Raw genomic sequence first — 6,660 nt, forward strand, 5'->3', positions numbered from 1 at the left:
GTCTACCTCACGGTGGCGCTAGAGAAAAAGTCAGGGGGTCACCAAAGTCAGTAGAGTTCTTCCGCTGGGGACCATGAATATCTGTACAGAAATTCAGACAGACCAAAATTGCCACGCTGCTAGTGTGGCCAAAAATATTGTGTAAAGCTTTAAGATATTTATACATTGTGAGGATATTAATTCTGACATGGGCAGAGTCATGACTAAAACCCTCAATATTTTGATCACCTAATGAGTGGTAATGGGAACATGGTGCATGCTGTTGCAAAATGAAGACAGCCATGTAAAGTTGGTGAGGATCAAGCTCTCTTCCACTCTGGGTGAGATTTAACAGTCATTATGAGGTGATGATTGTCTCTATCCAGCGTTCTCCCCCCCCCACACTCACCTTCGTCTCCGTCCTCATTGGAGCTTCGTCGAGCACATGCAGCCGCAGATCCTTCAGAAGACGCTGCAATAACCGCTCATTCAGTACTGTGTGTGTTTTTTGTGTATGTGTGTGTGTGTGTGTGTGTCAGTGTGTGTAAGAGCCTGCATTACCACACAAACACTTTACACAGACACATATACACATATGTGGTTGCACACAGGGTCTAACATATTAATTAAGCTAAGCCCAAGCTATCACCAGGCACTTTGGCATCAATAGATGAGAGTATGGAGGGCACATGAAAGGTGTGTGTGTGTGTGTGTGTGTGTGTGTGTGTGTGTGTGTGTGTGTGTGTGTGTGTGTGTGTGTGTGTGTGTGTGTGTGTGTGTGTGTGTGTGTGTGTGTGTGTGTGTGTGTGTGTGTGTGTGTGTGTGTGTGTGTGTGTGTGTAAGACAAAGAAAATTACAGCTGAGGGAAAGTTGCATGAAAATATGTATTTGAGCATTTCCATTCCCGTGAATCTCTTCAACCGTTAAGTGTGAATGTGAGTATTTACATAATACTTGCCATGGCGAAACTATGTGACACCATATGATTTCCTTTGGGATCAGCATATGGAGGAAATCAGTATTATACTAGGAATAGTGTTTGTGTTTGTTAGCGTCTCTTCCCTTACAGCTGGATGTTTTTTTTCAGGCAAACAATGTTTCTAAAAATTCAGCAGCTAACAACTGTACGCTAAGATAAATTGGTGTTAAATCTACCTGAGCAGAGAGTAAAGTTGCTCATCCTCTTTGTATGTTGTTATGGCATTGTGCTTTTAGTGCATGTGAGCCTTCCCCCGCTGGTTAGCTCACAGCTGCTGTTCTGCCTTGGTCTTGAACAGTGATTACAGCTGATGACACCGTCCCTACCAACAGCGTGTGCATGGAAGCGTGGCACCCATCATCCGGTTCCACCTCAGGTTAACACTGTTAGCTCTTTCAGTACTTTTACACATAGACTGTATGTAGGAAGTGGACATAGTCATTGTGACATAACTCATTGGTTTGTGGACTGCCGTTATGAAGCCTTGAGTTCGGCAATTTCTCCGTTTCCATCTTCGATTACGGCCGTGCTGTAATGTTTCGCAACCAATCAGCAGAAGGTACCATATTTGGCGAGTGAATTTGAGACACCGTATACGGCTCTGGTAGCGGCAGCGATCTGTCCATTACAGTAAGCCCCCCTAAAGCATACTACACTTTATGGTCTATTTTAGTCTAAATGGGACCATAATCTTCAAAACGAAAATCATGCTGTATTGAAGAAGACTTGAAACTAGTAATTGAGACCATAATTTCATGTTTACAATGTTTACTGAGGTAATAAATTAAGTAAGAAGTAGATTAATTTCCTCATAGACTTCCATGCAATCAGACTTCTATTCGCCTCCTGCTGGACAGTAGAAAGAATTCAAGGTTTAAAACACTTTTTGCATTGTCTTCACTCGGCAGAACCGGAGGTTGCCGCCTGCTTTTACCGTAGTTTAAACTGTCAGCGCTGTAAGCAGCATTAGCTGTAGCCGCCAGCACCCCGTCGACATGTTGAGAGCTGTTGAAAGGCAATAGATACGCCCCCAATCTTGGATCTTGCACCTTTTGCACCGACTCTCTCTTTCTCTGTCTGGCTTTTTCCATCCAAAAACTGTCTGAGGTGTGTGGTGTAGGCAACAACGATGTTCAGTTGTGGGTATTATTAGTCTGGAGTGCTCCACCTGTAAACAAGTCACACATGGGAAGGAGGTGAAACCAACTGTGAGACATGGGCAGCAGGGGGGAGCCGTGGGAGTAGCACACTAATGAGAAAATAATCATAGAGATGACACGCTGATTAATATTAGAGGAAACGTCACCAAAATTAGCATTTTTTTGTATAAATTACTCCTCCTATGAAGACATGCTTGATGAAAAAGTTTGCAGCAAAACTCTCCAAATGTGGAAGACCATTTCTGATTCGAAGTTGATGTTGAGGGCACTTAAGCAAATATCTCTCGTCTGGTGATGCTCAATGGATTATGACTGTGATATGAGGATTATGCTGGTTTATTATGCAATATTTTAATGGAAATATGGGGGGATTGAATGCTAAAGGAGAAGAGTTTCTTCAGATGATATGATGTTGTTCAGACATGTTTTTTTTTTAAAACTCTTTCATCTGGCATGCTAAATGATTCCTAAAGATTTTTGACGCTGTGTGGCAGTCTTTAGACTTTAGTCTTTTATGGACGGAGTCAATCTAATGGGTAACCATAGTTACATTCTGTGACCCTGGCTGGACGTCCTTTGTTTGTAAGTGTGTAATATCAACTATCAAGCAGGATCTATTGGCTGACATGGAACTATACTGTTTTCTTGAGTGTATAATCACTTGAGAATATGAATTGTTACCTTCAAAAGAGACATCTACATCTACATACAGGGCGGGTCCCCTTCACAGAGTCTGCCATGTTGCACTGCCAGGTTCTACAGTAGCCCAGAACGGACATATCAAACACTGGACATTCGCGATTTCACGTTTTGGCGTCGGCCACCGTAGCTCTTTTACAATGAGTTGCAATCTGAAGCCTCACCACTATAGATGCCGCCAAATCCCACTCACTGCACCTTTAAATTAAAGTGTGGATGAAGGTGAAACTTTAAAGCATGTGGTATTATGTTAATACATAAATAAAAGGGACTACAAAATGTAAAATTAAAACCCCTTTTTAAAATCCATCTAAAATTCATTAATTTATTTATAATTTAAAGACAGAATAATGAAGTGGAATTGTTAATTGGCACATGTAAAGATAGTTTTAAAAGTTCCTTTTTTTAAGTAATTGTTTTTTAATTGCACAATTCAAATGCTTATTTCATTATTCGCATAATAGCTTGTTTCAATGTATCAATTAATTAATCAATTATAATTTTAGCACTCATAAAAGCCTATAATTAATTCAGTGGCACCCCTTAGCTGCTATACAAACTGCCCCCGGGGGACATAAAAGATATATTGAATTGCACTGAATGGAATTAACCTTGGCCATGTGAGCGTTGACAGGAGGCTACAGGCTTCTTACTCAGTCACTGTCACAACACAGGACAGCTGTTCTCAGAGACGTATGTGGTGCTGGACAGGAGATTTTCTGGTCACTAAAACATATCTTTCACGGTCCAATGTGTGGGGGTCTCTTGTTGCTGCAAATCAGCCTCGGCAGCTTGTTGATAACACTTTTTAGTCCTTTGCAGTGGAACAGTTTTAAAGGAACAGTGTGTAGTATTTAGTGACATCTAGTGGTGGGTATGCAGATTGCATTCACCTGAATACCTGCTCCGCGAGCCCTTCTTTCCAACCGTGTTGGAGAGCTACGGTGGTCATCAGATAATGCGCCCTTAGTTTATCATATCTCAATTGATGGATTAAAGGCCTTTACACGGGGGACATTTTTTTTCATTCCATTAATTCTTATTTTCTCATTTAAAGTATTTTTTTGAACTTTTGTTTTTTGTCATTTGTACTGATCAAATGTTTTACGCAGCAAAAAAGCAACATCGTTTTTTCATTATAGGTTTGAAAAACCTGGTCGCTCCATGGTCCGAACCAAAAAAGAAAACTTTATTACTCTTTTAAACCTCGACAAAGACAGCGCAGACCAGATCCCCACCTTCTGTTCTTACCTTTCAAAGTGAAAGGTCTTGCCGTATACACTTTGTAAAAGTTCACCAGAGGGAACTCAAATTCACTCAGAGCTTTTTCTCTAAAAGGAAACTCAATAAAATAGATTATAGTAGCTTAGGCTATACAACGGATAACCTCAGACAGACTGCCACACACTGCTCAGGGTCAGTGGGATCCTGGTAGTTGTTCCTCTGCAAATCTATTCAACCTTAGTGCAAAAAGTGTTGCTGTATAAATAGGAAAATCTGTCTTTAATGTGTGTAAAGGCCTTTAGGTTTGGAAATGCAGTCCTGCATAAAGCAATTACTCATTGTTGTCTCTAATGTTGATTAAATCAGAAATAGCAAGTAGTAAAAAAAGGCATTTTTATGTCAATGAAGACCAATACAACTTAATTAGTTGTAAGTGAACTGATACATCATTATGAACTTATTTGTCTTTGCTACAGCATATTAGAAAGTACGTTGTTTGATGTGTTTTTGTGGAAAACTTATGTCAATAATGTAAAAACTAAGCGATAATCAACAAGGTAAGCCAATAGAAGTGGGAGAAGTGATTTAGCTATTATTTTTTCATTTTTCCGCAACACGTTTTCCGTGAGTGCACACATTGCCAAAGCAATTTGTGATGAAGCCGAGCTGAACACAGCGTCTGTTCCTCAGACGTATCGCATTCACAACTTCTGCCACCCGACCGCCACTCGCTCTCTCCTTTTTAACTCCTGCTTTTTAATATCACTTTCACTTTTGCTATCCTCACGAATCTTTTAACGCAGCCATCTCTCTCACACACACACACACACACACACACACACACACTCTCTTACTGTCTCATTTCCTCACACACCCGGCAATCTTTTCAGAATCACTTCCTTGATTCACATCTTTGCCCTCCCCATTTATGAGCACTTTATTGAGAAGCAGAGAGGTGGCAGGAAAAAACAGACATAATTGCCTCGGGTGGTACGTTATTGGAAAATGGATGAATTGCTTTCTTCAGGGAGGAGCTGTGAGAGTGTCAGGAATAAAGAAGGCTCCTTAATAACACTGAAGGTCAGGTGCAGGGATGTTGGGGAGTGATTTCTTTATGCCGCAGCAGAATGGGGGATGAATAAACACGCATAGCATTTTTCTCTCTCTCCCTTCCTGCATATGCAATTCATCAGTGTGTGTCTTTTGAGGGCACGTGTGTGTGTGTGTGTGTGTGTGTGTGTGTGTGTGTGTGTGTGTGTGTGTGTGTGTGTGTGTGTGTGTGTGTGTGTGTGTGTGTGTGTGTGTGTGTGTGTGTGTGTGTGTGTGTGTGTGTGTGTGTGTGTGTGTGTGTGTGTGTCAGGGCAAGGGGATTGGGGCAGCTGATATTGTTATTCTCTGCCAGCTGGGCTCGGCTGACTAAGGTTAGGGCTCCTTTTGATGGGGTCGTTTAAGCTCATCGCCATGGTAACCATCAGATACCCACAAGGTGGCACGGTTACGTTTAGTGAGGTTGGGCGTGGAAAACAAAAGACCATTGAGGCCCACATAGTCAGCTTAATAACATTATCAGTCTGCTGAGTTTTTTTAATCAAGTCTCTGTGTGTATTTTTGTCACTTTGTGACATTTTCATTGTCTCCTTCACACTTTAGTTTTTGAGTTTTGAAAAGCGCAGCACACACTAAAGGTGTTAGAATGTGTTTGAGCGCTGTGTCTTTGTCGAGGAGTGTCGGGTTGTTTACAAGGTTTTCTGGTATATTAGGATAGTTTTAACGAAGCATTTTATGCAGTCATCCCCTCTTTTACATTTTGAGGGCGACTGAAGACACATTCTTTTTTTTTTGCCTGCGCTTTCAGTGAATTCTGCCATGCCATACATTCAACAGTTAGGAAAACAGAAACATTTATGATAAGGAAACATTTGTATAATATGTAATCAAACGCTGTACGTGAGATGAGACATGATAACCTGGTCACACTGTTAAAAGTAGTTCAGACTAGCTGTTGAAATAGCTTACACTGTTCACCTCCCAGCATGATTCAAACCAAATCTGATCTTATGTCACTGCAAAGGCAAAATGGAATATTTGCTGCATTTGGTTTACCTTTCTTATGGTCATAAACTGTGCAAAAGTGCTCGGGGAAAATTATCAACATCCCATCGCACTGGTCAGCTGATTTCTTTGAGTCGGACGGTTAGTTACTTAAACTGGAAAACAAAGTCCACGCGGGGTGATGTTCGGGGCGCTGGATGGGTCAAACAAACACAGGACCTTCACCCAGGAGGCCACTGTCTGTGTCCCATGTAACGTAATGTTACATTACATATGTAGTTCATTAACTGCAAGTCAGGTAGGAAACATAACAATCACACTTATTTAAACCCATACCCATCCTCTTCCTAAACTTAACCAAGCAGTTAAACCAAAGATGTTTTGTTTCACCCAGAACATTAAGTCTCACTTTCACAATGTAGTAGGTGCAGTTCGGTCCGTCTGAGGCATTAGAACGGCAGTAGCCCAATCAGTCAGCTGATGACTTTTCAAATGGGTGCAATTGCCTTATCTGAAGCACCCTTACTCTCTAACGTCCTGGAACTTTCTGTGTGAAGTTGATGCTTT

Source organism: Anoplopoma fimbria, chromosome 9, assembly GCF_027596085.1.
Source record: "Anoplopoma fimbria isolate UVic2021 breed Golden Eagle Sablefish chromosome 9, Afim_UVic_2022, whole genome shotgun sequence".
In the NCBI taxonomy this organism is placed as follows: Eukaryota; Metazoa; Chordata; class Actinopteri; order Perciformes; family Anoplopomatidae; genus Anoplopoma; species Anoplopoma fimbria.